The sequence below is a fragment of the Daktulosphaira vitifoliae genome, unplaced genomic scaffold, assembly GCF_025091365.1.
Source record: "Daktulosphaira vitifoliae isolate Bord-2020 unplaced genomic scaffold, ASM2509136v1 Scaffold_3, whole genome shotgun sequence".
NCBI classification, from domain to species: domain Eukaryota; kingdom Metazoa; phylum Arthropoda; class Insecta; order Hemiptera; family Phylloxeridae; genus Daktulosphaira; species Daktulosphaira vitifoliae.
Genome location: NW_026099574.1, coordinates 24,131,066 through 24,146,475, shown reverse-complemented (window position 1 = coordinate 24,146,475; position 15,410 = coordinate 24,131,066). Strand labels below are relative to the sequence as shown.

Sequence of the window (15,410 nt, the reverse complement as noted above, 5' to 3'; positions counted from 1 at the left end):
TCAACAATATATTTTTGGATATCGTTCCGAATTTCAGTGATATTATCATTAATATCACTGCAATATCAAAAAAAATTATATTCAAAAATTAAATTAAATATTTAAATGATTACATCAATTTTTTATTTTTAATCACTCTCATTTAATAGGGATTTGATTTATTTTTCAATAATTTCATCTTATTTTTCAAATTGAGTTTCAATCAGTTGTTACTATATATCTTCTAATTCTGAAATTTTTATCTCTAAACTCTTTATACCTTACTTTATTCGTGTTTTGTTAAAAATAGAAATAATAACAATGTTATAAAAATTTAAAAAATGTCATTTTTCGTCTTATCTTAATTCTATATTTCATAATATATTTTAATACGAAAAATGTCAACAAAATTATCACAAACTCTTTTTAGTCTAATATGAAATGATAAATATTTTATAACAAAGTGACTAAAATTCAAACAGTTTTTTTTATAAAAATATTTTTTCGATTATGGCGATATCTTAAAAATGATCGAAGTCGTGCGAAAAATGAAAAAAGACAACGATATCCATATCGTTGATGAACCCTATTAACTATCAAAAAAAATATATTTCTTGATCGAAATAAAGAAAATAACACATCTCTATAATAATTAATGGGATATTATTAAAAGGTAAATGCGGAGTTATATCTAAATGTTTATAAAGGTTAAATTTAACTTCCTCTATTCCTAAAAAATATTTTAATTACACAATATATATATATATAATTTTTCTGTTATTTTTATTAGTTTTATTTTCAAAAGAGTCCTCACAAACTCCACCAATGCATATAGACTCTAGCCAACAAGTAATATATATTATCCTTAAAACGTCTAGGTTTTTAAGATAATATAAAACTTGAACTATATGTTATCCTTTAGCATATAAAGTAAACTAAGTACACGTGCTTCGTCGTTTGTTTGCATATGATTTTTCTGCGCAGTTAAAATCCAATAGCGACGCCGCTAAAGCGATTCGCCATAGTCGTTATCTTGGGGTAGTCCGCCTAATCGCATGCGGTGTGCTCGACAGTTTACCGGTAACCGCTCGCGTGTCAACAGCGTTACGTAATACATTTTGTAGCCCTTCGTAGACTAGCAACGTAAATAACTGTATAACTATGTAAGTAACAAATTTATTGTTTAAATAATATGATGAAAGTTATTAAATATTACGTAATTAAAAATTACGTGGTAGCCACGATAAACATAATATTAGGATCGTAGAAGTAAACCTTCTGGTGAAATAAGGGCAACTGCTAAATTGTATTTATGATAAATCGAGTTCATTAGGTAAATTTTAATGGAAAACCATATATGTCGAAATATATAGTAGTTTGAGCTATACATTTTTGGCTTGGATGTGAAGGTGATAAATAATTTGTTTCGTTATAAATTATTTTCGATTACCTATAAATAATTCAAATATTTTTAACACTCATGACTCTCATTACAAAGAAAAGAAACTAATCGATTTTAAAATAAATTTAATCGAAATGGGAATCATTATATTAGAAATAGTAGTAAGTAAAATAATTTTTGAAAGCAGTGGTCCGAAATCTGTGCCTTTAGAAGACTTCCTAAATTAACAAAAATTTATTTTTTATTAGAAAAACAAACTGTACATAAAATTTACTTATTTAATTACTTAGCATTAATAGCGTTAAAAGAATTCACCTATTAGTAATACCTCAATTAGTTTTAGTTAAAGCTATATTCTAGTTACGATTTTATTGATGGGTTGTCAGGTATTGAAGCTGTGTACATTCTTTAATTTAAGGGGTTCGTGTTTATATTAAGTTTTGAGTGGAATGTAGTATATTGTAAAGTAGTAAGTTCTTTGATAATTTTTATGTTTATATTTTTGTGTAAGTTATTATTACAAAAGTTCTTCTGGAAAATAATCGTGTATGAACAAAGTTAAAAAAAAAAAATGTTACACTTGAACAAATTTGTGATCCTTTAAATGTTTTATTGAAGACCTCACATTTTTGGACAACTTAATATAGGCGGCAGGGCTGTCCTAAGATGGGGGTGAGCGAAGCCTACGCTTCGGTCCCACGCTCACGCACTTAAAAAATTATAAATTTTCTTTAAATAAAACGATTTATATATATTACAAATACAGTTTGAATTTTTATTTAATAATATTATATTATTAATTAAATGAAATCATGTACGAAATACTTGTACAGTATAAACTATGATAATAAAAATCTATGTAGTCTATAATAGTCTTCTATATAGTGATACCAGTGAAGCTAATAGGTAACAATATTTAATGTTTATTTACATTTTGAAATGAGAGAGTTTACCGACTTACTGTAGTGTAATTGCTTTTGTGCAGTAACTATCACATTTTTTTAGGACTCGTTAAATGAGTTATAATTCGGGCCTAGCAAATTTTAAGGACAGCCCTGATAGACAAAACTTTAGTAAGATTCACCTGGACATAAATTAAAAAAAGTTTTCGTTAAAAATATGCATTTTTTTTGAAGTTAATACTAATTCATTCATAAAAAAAATATTTTAAGTTAATTGATTAAATCTTTAATAGATAACATGGTTGTTATTAGTTGTTACATTTAAATGTTATACATTAGTAATAAAATAATATCTAAAAACGTAAATAGGGAAACTAACTACTTGAAAAATTGTTCATTTTACTTTTTAACGTTTTACTTTTATAATTAAATTAGCCTAAATTTTTTTTCTAATTACTGGCGCAACTAGAATAGTTTAGAACCTATAAAACAAAGTAATAAATATATTATTTTTTAAATATATTTTTAAGATGAGGAGATGAAATGAATATAGCTACCTAATATTTATTTTATATTAGTTACGTCTACGGTTCAAAGCGTTTAAGATTGATATGACTTTTCAAAGAATAAATTTTGTATTTATATAATGATATAACCGTTTTAATGGTTACCATTTACATATTATTAGTACGTAATTTCAAAACTAATTTATTTATTTATATTATATATTTAAACGAAGTATTTAGTTCAATAGAAATAAATTAAAAGACTACTTTTTAATCTGATTGTAAATAAGAAAAAAAATTAAAGCCATTATGTACAAAGAAAAACTTAACAGATCAATATAAAATGATATAAGGGTCTGGTCGATGTTATTGTTAAAATTTATAATGTACATACTTGAATAAGTGTAGGAAGTACATGTTTCAGTGACAAATCGTGTAGCTGATTATCCGGGTTTCGTGTTATTATTATTTTTATTTAATTTTTACCCCTTCTCACTTCTTTACTCTGTGTTTTGTAGAGTATGTGCCACGAAATTGTAACAGACTTAAAATTATAATAAAGTCAGCTATCTTAAGACTTTAGAAAATTGTCTTACTGATAAAGCTAACAATATGAATAAGTAACGTATGGATAAAATGGTGTCAAAAAACTTATCTGGAAAAACACGTTACAATCACTATGGAAAACGTGTTTATGTAATGTTTACTTCTGTGTTATACATATTGAATAAAAGTATCAAGACTAAAAATAATTTTGGAAGCGAGCAATTGCACACACACAAAAAAAAAATCATATTTTGAGAGCAAAATAATGTAAATAATATAATTTTAAAATTAAAAATATTCAGTGTGGTCGTTTATAAAAAGGAAAAACGAATGTCAACTTGCTCCTCTAGCTTTAAGGTTTAAAGTAAAATAACAAATTAAACAATGTCAAATAATATTTTTAACAATTATAAGCTCGTATTAAAATAGAATAATTTATGGAAAGACAAGTTATTTTTAATTTTTTTGTTTTTTTTTTAGCTTTGATGCGAAGCTGAGAAGGTATTAATTTTTTTTTTATAAAATATTTTTGTAAATGGAAAATCCGGTAAATATAACAATGACAAGAATACACATTATTAAGTTTAATTTTTCAATAAATAAAATTAAAATTCATCTTAAAAAAATATAAAATTCCTCTAGATTTTTATACGTAGAGGCATCAATAGTTCAGGAAACTTGCTCTTGATATCCATGTATACTTAATGATTATACAATGAAAAAATATTAGAAATACTAAATTATGTATTTTGATATGTGATTTTAAATCTCAAATTCGGTAACAAGTATATTTTAATAATTAAAATATTGAATTATTCAAGAAACGTCTAAAAACGATTAACAATAATGTAATTACTATATTTCTTGGTTACTTAATAATAAATAATTATAAGTTATTATAAAATTTAAATTATGTTAAAACTATGGTAACATATATTCTACACGTGGAGGAGAGGTAGGACCAAAAATATTTTTCTGCTATAAAAATTCATTTGAATAATTGTGATAATTAATTTGCGTGGTCACATATGGATCATAATATGATATACCACATTATGATGGTATTTATCGTGTGGTCACTTTAACAAGATTTAGATAGTGATAGACACGCAACTGAGTTTGATAGAAATGTCTATTTTTAAGCAACACACGCACACAATGGATTGTTGGAAAATATAATAAGTTATATTTGGAAAAGGGATAAATATGAGTGGTGTAATTTTCTAAGAAATTTTTTCTCGATTTCTCTCTTGGCCATTAACACGAAGACAAACTCATTATATGTAATATCCGTTTTTGTCCGACATGGATTAACATCCTGAAAAATACATAAGTATACCTTAGTGGTTAGATGAATTACGGTAGTGTGTTTAATATGATGGATCCATATGCATTAATAACAAAGTACTAGAATTTTGAGCTCAAATATCTTTGAGCATCTGTATTTTAAATTGTTGTTGTATTTAGAGGTTTTAAATAGATATGCAAGTGAAAGAGAATCATGTTTTAAAATTATTGTCAAAAATAATTATTTTTAAAATTTCTTTTTTACTAAAAATTTGGTATAATAAACGTATAAATAAAATCAAATTAAAAAAAGACCTCCTTTATTACTACTTTAGATGAAATATTTGGCATGTTTTTGTGATACAAATAACCAAATATTTTTATTTTAAAAATACTATTTAGTTAATTTTATAATAATTGACCTACACATATATGTCATGTATTTTTTAATTTTAACGTGAAAAACCTTTTTTAAATTTCGGTTTAATGATATAAATGATTAATTTAACCTTTAAAAATTCATTTAGCATTATATTTATAAAGATTGGTAAATAGATTGATATATTTTAAATCAAAACACTAAATTAAGTATGAAATAAAGCATGAAATTATTTTAAACATTTTTCAGTCTTGGTGCACTCTTGTGTATCTATCTTTTTAGCTTCGATGCCAAGCTGAGTAAGTAATCATTTTACTAAGATATTTTTTATACCTGTCGTCACTTCAGAATCGTCACAATTTTTTTAAAAGTGGATAAATCAAAATAATTATTTTTTACCTTATGCGTTTTCCTTTAAATAAATAAATATTTTTTGAAAATAACGAACCCTTTATCTTAAAATAAAAAAAATTGAAATCAAAAAAAGAACTCATTTATGAAAATAACCTTTTCAATTTTTCTTTGAAAATGTTTCGGAAATAAAATTTCTTATTAAAGATATGTTAAGTTACTACGTACTATAAATTAAAAGAATGAAATTCATAACACCTTTTTTTTTTTTTTGTGCTAATGGCCGCCATAGTTGAATAACATGCTATTTTTGTTTTATATTTTATTTTTTCAAATTTATGTTGTTGTAACTTATTGAAAAATGTACGAATTAATAAAATTTTTGTTTTAAATACTTTATGCATGACTCTTTCATGCGACATACTTTTTTTAAAAATCGAATCATTTTCCTTGTACAGAAGGGGTTCAAAACTTGAAGCATTTATATAAAAAGTAAAACTTTTCAATTTAACTTCTGGAATTGCTACTAAACATATGTTGAATTAAAGTTTATGTTACATACTATAAGTTAAAAAAAAATTGTTTCTACGACTTGTCTTTTATATGTAGAAGGGCTATGAAGTTAAACAAACAATATTACTTTTGCGTAAAAGTCACTGTTATTATAGTTTTCTACTTCATTATTTTATAAAATTATTTATGCCAATAACTTAGGTTAAATAGTTTAAACATAAAGGAAAGAAAATAAGTATCATCCTTCCTACCATTTAAACCTCCTCTATACAAAAAAATAAAATAGAAACTAGTTCTTATTTTTAGAAATATTGATTTTAATAAAAGTTTTATACAATGTAAATGAATCAATAAGTTTTCTTTTGATATATTTTTTGTGAAAATTAAATAAAAAATACAAGTACAAGAGGGGTTTTCAAAAAATTTGCACATGTAAATATTTTTTTTTCAACTTAATTTTGGAAAAGGTTCCAATAAGAATTATTTTACTGAGTAATTTCAAAATTACAAGTATAAAAATTATGGTGAAATTTAATAGATTCACAAAGTAGTGAATTTTTATTATAGTAACATATATAATTGCCAAATATAATTTATACATGTTTATACAGCCATATTGCGACTCAAATGTTCTATTGTTTTTTTAATTTGTTATCGTAGTTTTGAAGTTATAACAGGGTTTCTAATATAAAAACATGCTAAATAATATAAGTTGCAAAACTAATTATTTTTTTAAAAGTTGAGAGTTTAAAAATATGTTTAAGGTTAAAAATAGATTACTTAATCAAAAAAACATTACTTTGAGTAATTTTGGCAAGATAAAAAGTTGTATCTGAGAAGGTTATATTCTTAATTTATTGAACATACGTTACATGATTTTTTTGTAAAGCTGCATGTATGCATTTTTTCTAGATTTTTTTGTAGATTCATATTTAAGATTAACATATGATAATACTGTGGACTTAAAAAAAATTAAAATATGCTATTATAAAAAATAAATTTAGTTTTATAAAATATTTTTTTTAATTTTGATAATAATACTGCTTTAATCGAATCTTTTGTTAAACAATGTTTAAATTAATTAAAATACAGTCAAAAATAACGTTTGTCAATTGATTAAGTAAATTAAATAAGTTAAGTCTAAGTAAAAGTATATGTTTATTATAAGAGATATTTGAACACCTGCGTACAAATAGTTGTATTGTATTTTCTTAAGTTTAATATCGCATAAGTGACTATCCAATTTTAATCTAATTAATTGCAATATATAGCATGTCTCTAAAAATACAAGCTAAAGTTATTAGATAAATGTGTTGATTGTAACATATTATAAAACTATGATTGTAAAAATAATTTTTACTATTCTTAAGCCTTGAAATTACTCAAGTAATCAAGTTTTATTACTTTGTGTAAATCCATTCTTAACAGGAATAATGCATTGGTAAAGTAATTATTTCTTTAGAGTTTGGTTACTATTAGCTTCTTATTTATGCTTTGACCTAACTATGCTAGGTTAGATTTTCATAAGAAATTATTAAATTGAATTTAATAATTTATCAAAAATATTTATTGTTTTTTAACATTAAAGCAGTGCTATGCTGGGGGTTAGTGAGCAGAAAGTACCTTCACTCGCCATAATTTAAAAAATAGTGGCCTTCCTCATAAAAACCCGGGGCTCGTGTAACTTGCTAACTATACATAACCGATTTTTTTAGCATTAAATAAGAGCATGTAAACACAATTTATTATATTGAAACTATTTTTTTAAATATTGAACTATATGCTGCAAACAACATTAACCAATAAATAATTTGGCTTTCATAACTTAGATCGATTTACTCCTTAGCTTAAATACTTGACAGTTGACACCATACACCCGAAAAAATTCGTGATCTCGTGAGACGAAACGTGATCCGAATTTTGACCACTTAGCCGTAATAAGACTTTAATAAAGATATATTTAAGTGTTTTGAGTACATCAATGAGAAGTTAATGTTAAAAACGGTTGATCATTATACAATGAAATATTTTTAAAAATATAATACTATTTTTGTAATAATATGTTATATTATATATATGTTATCTTGTTAACTACTTCCTTTTTCTTATTTTGTATTTTAAAACGGTAATTTTTTTTTTTTATATATATATATTATTTCAAATATTCTATTGAATCGTTGTGAATTATATTTATATTGATATTATTTTATAAAATTGTTTAATAACCTGATTTTGTAAAAATGGCTTAGCCCGTTAAATTTATAAATAAATAAATATCCGTGAGTATTAAAATTTATATTTTTTTTAGTAAATACAATTCTTAAAACGAAAGCATATACTAAGTTACTAAGTTAACTATATACTAGTAAGGATATAATTTCAGGATAAATTGAAATTGTTTTAAAAGGATGTAAATTTAACATTTTTTTAAAGAAGTGAGTGAGGTTAGATCCAATCTTTCTCTCAAAACGCTTATGGAAAAGACAAAAATTTGCAAATAACCTTCCTTTAGTTTTATAAAAAAATATGTTTATAATACTTTCAAATGATTTATCTGTGAGGTTAATATTAAAACTACGGACTAATTATTTTCTAAATAAATATTTTATTAATGTATAAATATGTTTAGGTACTAAAAGATTTAAAAAAATTATGATATGAAGAAAATAAGAAAGTATTATTTAACTTAAGTAGTTGTTATTATAAAGAGGTCTGAACGACAAATTTTTTGTCTTTAAATTTTAGTATATTCATGTCTATCAATGTAATAATTGACTAATTATTTACTAATATTGAATAATTAATGAAAATTTGAAGAAGTCTATTCTTCAATTTTCACAAGATGCCATGGAAATTTTAAGTTTGTTTTTGATACATACATGTATGTATTTTATTTGCATAAACATTTTTTTTGATAATTATGTATAAAGAATTTATAATTTTGATAAATTTTAAACTTACATTTTCTTTAAAATCATATTTTACATTAATATAATATTTTTTGTTGTAAATCAAATTATATTATATTTGACTTTTATATGTACTGTAAAACTGAAAAATAATTTAACCATATAATTATAGATAAATTATTTACTTAATATATTATATTAAGTAAAAAAATTATGACATTTGTTTAATATAATCTAAATCTAATATTTTTGATATAAGCTTTTTTCAAACTTTTTCATCCAGGAATAGAAATTATTTCTTAAAATATATGATATTTCACATTTTGTCCAAAAATAGTTAAATGGCTTAAAAAATAATATAAACTATATTTTTCGCTAAATTTTCACATTCTATACACATCACAAAACTTAGGTTACTTTCAAACCATTTCAATATATCTAAATTTTTCAAAACAAAAAATGTATGTTATGTACATTTATTAAAGTTTGTGAAATTGAGTTAAAAAAGTGGTAGAATCATTAAAAATTAACTTTGAGTTATTTTATAGTGTGACTAATTATACGTTTATTTCATTGTAATAAGTATATTTTATTTAATGACCCCAAAGAGACAATTTTTGACATTATTTTAAATTTGTTAAAAAGTGTTTTACTTGAGTGTAATGTAGCATCAATCAAATATTAAAGAAATCTAAAAACTGTAGTTCCAAAATTGCAAGTCATTCAATAATAGAATAGAGTGAACTTTTTTGTTTTTTTAAGTGTTCCATTAAGTGACATTGACTTTCTACAAGAAAGGTAAATTCCTTAACTTTTTAATAAATATTTTGTAAAAGGGTATTAGCAGTGTCAGTGTTTTTGTAAAAAACAATATAATATAAAATACATAGTGAACTCATCAATGGTGATATTAGAAACACGATCTATGCATTTTTGACTTATGTAAAACTTAAAAGCAATAAAGACGTTTATCCACCAAGCTAACTTTAAAAATAACATTTTATTTTAACAATGAAAAGTTATTTTTAGCTTGAATTACATTCTGAAATTTGAAACATCTATGCATTGAAATAATGGTATAAGCAATAATATGTATAAAAGTTATTTTTATACCTTATTATACCTCCTTAAAATAACCTAATATTTCATTATTTTACTATTCCTTGTTATTTCTTCATTTTAAATTTTGACACTTATAATTATGTGATAACACGGCACATGATATAGGCAATTTAACTATTGTCGTGCATTGGTCCTTCAAAACGGTGTAGAATAATTTTTAGTAGAACTCCATTAATTTGTTTGTTATAACGTTTAATTTTTGTATTATTTATTGATAAGAATTTTTAAATAAGACATTACGTGATAATTTTAAGATACTAATTAGACAAAATCAAATAAAACATTTAGGAAAATTTTTTTTATTTAACTATTTTTTTTAAATTCATTCAAGTTATTCAAGTAATAGTCTGATAAAGTAATTTACTAATTATTTTTGGTTAAATCTCATTTGTTTGTTATGAAATTTTAATGACGGATGAGTAGGTTGGTTGTTATTAATTTAAATAATTTATATTAATTTTATACTATTCAACAATTATTACTTCTACTATTAGAACATTGTAAATTATTCAGTTTTATTATATTTATAATTACAATGCTATTAATTATAATTAGTAGTAAAATTTCAATATTCTCATGAATTATATTATTAATTAAATTATTATACACTTAAATTATTCTATCAGAAGCAAAATTTAAAATTAAAATTATTGTTATATATATTTTTTTATTACTAATATCTCTTTTTACCATTTTAATAGTCTGTGATACTTTAAAAATATTTCTGTTAATACATAAAATGTATATCTATAATTGTTTAAATGAGATGAGTTCAATTTTATTAGATTTCTATAAACATGCTTGCCATTCAAGTCGCATTACAATGATAACAAAAATAACAGATTTTCTTGTAAACTTGGGTTGAAAGTACGAATAATCGGCTGCTATGAACTTTAAACGATCAATTGAAGAACGTGTAACCACAGCAAAAAAGGTTGAAAAGTCATTAAATATGTAGTGAGAAAAGCAATATTACACTTAAATATTGCTCTTGATTTAAGGTGAACTTGGCGGTAGTATTCTAGTGAAATTTGAGTGAAATATTTTTTAAAAGAAGCTACATGTCGCTACATATAAATAATAAAATACAATTTCCATTGAATTCAATACAAATTTTTGTTTTTTAATACAGCCGAGTTATTTTTTAAGTAATATTTTTTGCGTTTGTTATTAATTATTAATTTTTTAATAAAGTATTATTTTACATGAAGTGAGATTTTAATAGCAATTTTTAAGAAATGCTTTTTTTACTTTGCCTCAAATCAGTACATTTTAAACATTATCTAAAGATAAAAATACAAGAACTATTAAATTATAATTTTTTATTTTTAAATTCGATATAAAATATTTATTTTTTAGAAAGAAAATAGACATGTAATTTAGTGTGCGACGTAAGCGAATATTTACAACACACATTCGATACGTTATTTAACAAAAACTTTCTTGAAATTTTATAAAAGTAATTTCGTAACCCAGTATGTCTTGAAAAAGCTTATGCGTGATTAAATTAAATTTATGAAATGTTTTAAAACGCTGATTTTGCCATATTAAATATATTACATTTCTTCAATATACAATTAAAATTTAACCTAAATTTGTTTGTAATCTGCCACTAATCTTGACTAGTTCGAAAGAAAAACTTACTAATAATTATAACAATAATTATTTACTATTATTATAACTAATAGTTATATTGTAAATGTATTTTAATGATTCCATCAATCAAAATTGATAAATATTTATAATTTTTAATTTTAAAATTTAATTAACTTGTCCATGCTATTTGGCCAAATTTACTGTTCATTTATACTGTTACAAATTTATACGGTTTTTTTTTATTGTGTTAGTTCGTATTATAATTACATTATCGTCGTCAATGTTAGCCGTGTACTCGTCAACGGTACAGTATAACAATTTCGTTTTAAAATGCCTTCATATTCATTTTATTATACTGTGATTACTTAAAGAATTTATCATGATTATTGAGATTAGGATTTATAAGGAAACAAACTAAAATAATAAGTACAGACATACTTGAAATTAAAATAAGGAAAGGTACGAATAAATTATCTCCTTACCGTAAATTCGTTGTACTTTATACTAACGTATTTAATACAATATTATATATTATTAATTCATTTAAAAAAATTAATAAAAACTTTTATTTTGTGAACAATTTTTAACGACTACATTTTATATTTACTGAAAGATTCGATCAATCTTGAAATTTAGTTTTGATATCATAAAACAAGTAATACAATTACTCGTAAGTGTAAATACATGCTTATCACAATTGTAGGGACTTTTACATCATATTAATCATATCTCATCCTTAAGTAACACAAAGTAACTGTATCATACACTCTTCGTGACCTTAAGGTAAACTATGTGAATACTTTATAGTTTTTACTTAACACGAAGTAGCACTTAGCTAAAACTTTTAGTTAATACGAATAAACTATTCAAGTTTTTTATGACATGTTTGTAGTTCATTCGCATTAGGTCAATTACTATTTAATTATTTTAATTTACCATTAAAATCTTTTGCTTGTTTAAGTATATTTTCAAATATTATAAATAGGAATGTAATGTTTTGATTTTAACAGATGGGCTGAATTTATAGGGTTAGGAGGGGTGTAATACAGAATTTATTTGAATTTATACAGTCTGTTATTTTGTCAATTTTACGCCTACCTTATTAGAAGTTTACAAACAATGAAAAAACAGTTTTTTCGATCATTACATTTTTTTTATAAACAATTAATTGACAAATTTATGTATGACACCATTGCTCAAAAAAATGTAGAGATTCAGATTGACAATTAACATACTAGTTTTATTTTGATCTCCATTTCATCTGAGGTTTATAATAATATTAACCATTAGGTATTTGAATAACACATTTTGTAAAATTACTTTTGAAGCGTTTCAACTATTTCGTTTTTACTTTTATTTATATTATTGTTTCATGTATAATAGTAGTTCGACTGAACTATTTTAATATTTAATTTGAATATTGAAATTTTGTGTTACTACTCGATAGTTGGTAAGATAGAAGACACCTAAATTATTATTTAGGACAAGGTCAAATTGATTTTTCTTAATACATGCCGATCCGGTACAAATATTGTTTTCAACAGTTAATATATGAATTGAAATTTATTACATTTTATTTGACTTAAATCGCATTTTCAGGTTCTCTTCTACATAGCTTTCCATTTAATTAATTTTGTTTAAAGTATAATGTTCAACGTCAACAACAACACCATCACGATTTCTAGTGCACTTCGTTCATTTTAAAAAATCAATAGGGTTTCGAAACTTTTCGACAGCAAAATTATACATTAATAATAGGGTTTACAGACAATCAATAAATATAATGGGCTTGATTATTTTTTCTTGACCATATTTGACAATAAATATTCATGTATTTTTAAGTACACTAAAAAATAAGTTAACGATTTTTCACTAGATACATTAGATGTAATACTTATTATTAATTAAATAATAATCTTAAAATTAGAGTGAACATTTTAGGATTTCGTAATTATTTAATTATTATTTCTCAAATTAAAATTCATAACTAACTTAGCTATTTTGTCATAAGATATCAATATATTAAGCGACTTTACTTTGCGTGTTCTATACGTACTTTGAATGCGACGACCTTCATATCGTATTCGTCTATCAAGATAGAACTTATATACCATACGCTGTATTTCACTAACAATATTGGTTTTATATAATGTGAAAAACCTTGCAATTGATAGGTTTTTTTGAAATAAAAATATTTTAACTAACCGATTTTACTATTTATTATGGGAAAATAGTATGGAAATAGAAATTCTTGTAATAATAAACTCTTTTATGTTTTACTCGACAAAAAAACATACGATTAAATGATTTTGAATTGAAATTAATTATTTGAACTTTTTTTAGAATAGCTGAAATGAATACTAATAATTTTTAATAACGAACAATTGCATGATAAATAAGACTAATAAAGTAATTTATTATTTAATATACAAAAAATAATAAATTTTTGTTCCATCTAAAGAGCCAGAAAATAATTTATTTTGTGAATTTTAAAAAGCATAAGTTTTATAAGAAATCGTGATATTAAAAAGTAATAATAAATTTAGGCGCTGACATTTTTTTTCCATGTAATAATTAATTCTCAAATGTTTTAAGTTATTTTTGCTCATCTATTATACTATGTTCCACCCCAGACTCTGGGACCTAGAGGCCTAACACGCTTCGACACATAAGCTTCATTGGGCCGTCGACTCTTAGGCTACTGATTCCGATGAGAGTACTCGACTACGCCGGGCACGATAAGTGTTTTGTAAAATAAATATTACATCAGAATTAGTGTAACAAGAATATATTGAAAATTGTATTATTAAAATTAAGAAAAAAAGAAAAGAGAAAATAGTAAATGAATTGGATATAAGGCTGACATTCTAACTGAAGTCTATTGCCAACTTTACGTGAGCATCAGTTAAGGGTATATCAACATGATACAAAAATATTTCACAAACTAATATTATTGGATTAAAAAATGTTTTATACTTTAATTTTAATAGGTACATTAAGTGACAAATTAATTTAAACAATTTATTTAACAAAGGGAGGCTGAGTCGGTAACGCGGCAGTGCTTGATGCGCATTGTTTTGGGTTCGAAACTCGGTCACGGGCGGCTTCATTTGCCGAGCGAAAGATCAGTTTGGTAATTGGAGTGGCCTCCAATTAACCTCCTCCTTTGGTAAAGGCCACTATGCCTTTAATGGACTTTAAAAATCAAAATAAAAAAATACAGTTAACATACAAATTTCTATAATGTAGTTGGTTCGTTAAGTTAGCGATGAATCCATTCTGCTTGTATTTTAATTTTGATATTTATCATTGAAAAATAGTGTTTATCTTATTTTGTTGATTTAAAACGTACTTAGTAAAATGAGTTTGTTGAACAAAACATGATTATACTCCTTTTTAAGGTTCTAGTTCAAATTCATTTACCTGTGTATATTATTAAACATATTATTTTAATAAAGTACTAGTACATTTAACACTAACAAAACTTTTTGTTTTAAAATAAAATCTATGTTAAATAATTGAATTAAATGTCCCAAATGGATACGCGCAAGGAAGTTAAAAAGTAAGTTTAAACATTTTATTAAACATTTACTTATTATAAATATTAAAATAAGTTTATTAATATATTACATATAATAACATATCAACCTAATTTCAAAAAAATCCATTATAATTTTAAAAAAAGTATACTATACACTTTTTAAAATAAAGTTCCGTTGAATAATTACGCATAAAATAAAGAATTCAAATTAATTATCTGATTTAAATTAATTTATATAAAATTAAATCTAAACAAAATAATTGTAATTAAAAATTTCTTTTCTGATTACAAACTAATATTTATATTAAATATAATTGTTAGCATTATATTTACATTTAGTAAAATCATTAAACAAGTTTTATAGTAATTACATAAAT

The 15,410-nt window shown here is 23.4% G+C and overlaps 1 protein-coding gene across 4 annotated transcripts in view; it reads left to right on the top strand.

The window, feature by feature from the left end:
- The first annotated feature begins 1,022 nt into the window (after positions 1–1,022).
- LOC126901338 (melanocortin receptor 5-like) overlaps positions 1,023–15,410 on the top strand; it is a 95,847-nt gene continuing 81,459 nt past the window's right edge. For all 4 annotated transcript variants that reach the window (XR_007703027.1, XR_007703028.1, XM_050677737.1 and 1 more), the window contains exon 1: positions 1,023–1,142. The gene's annotated coding sequence lies outside the window, so the exon portion shown is untranslated. The remainder of the gene's footprint in view (positions 1,143–15,410) is intronic.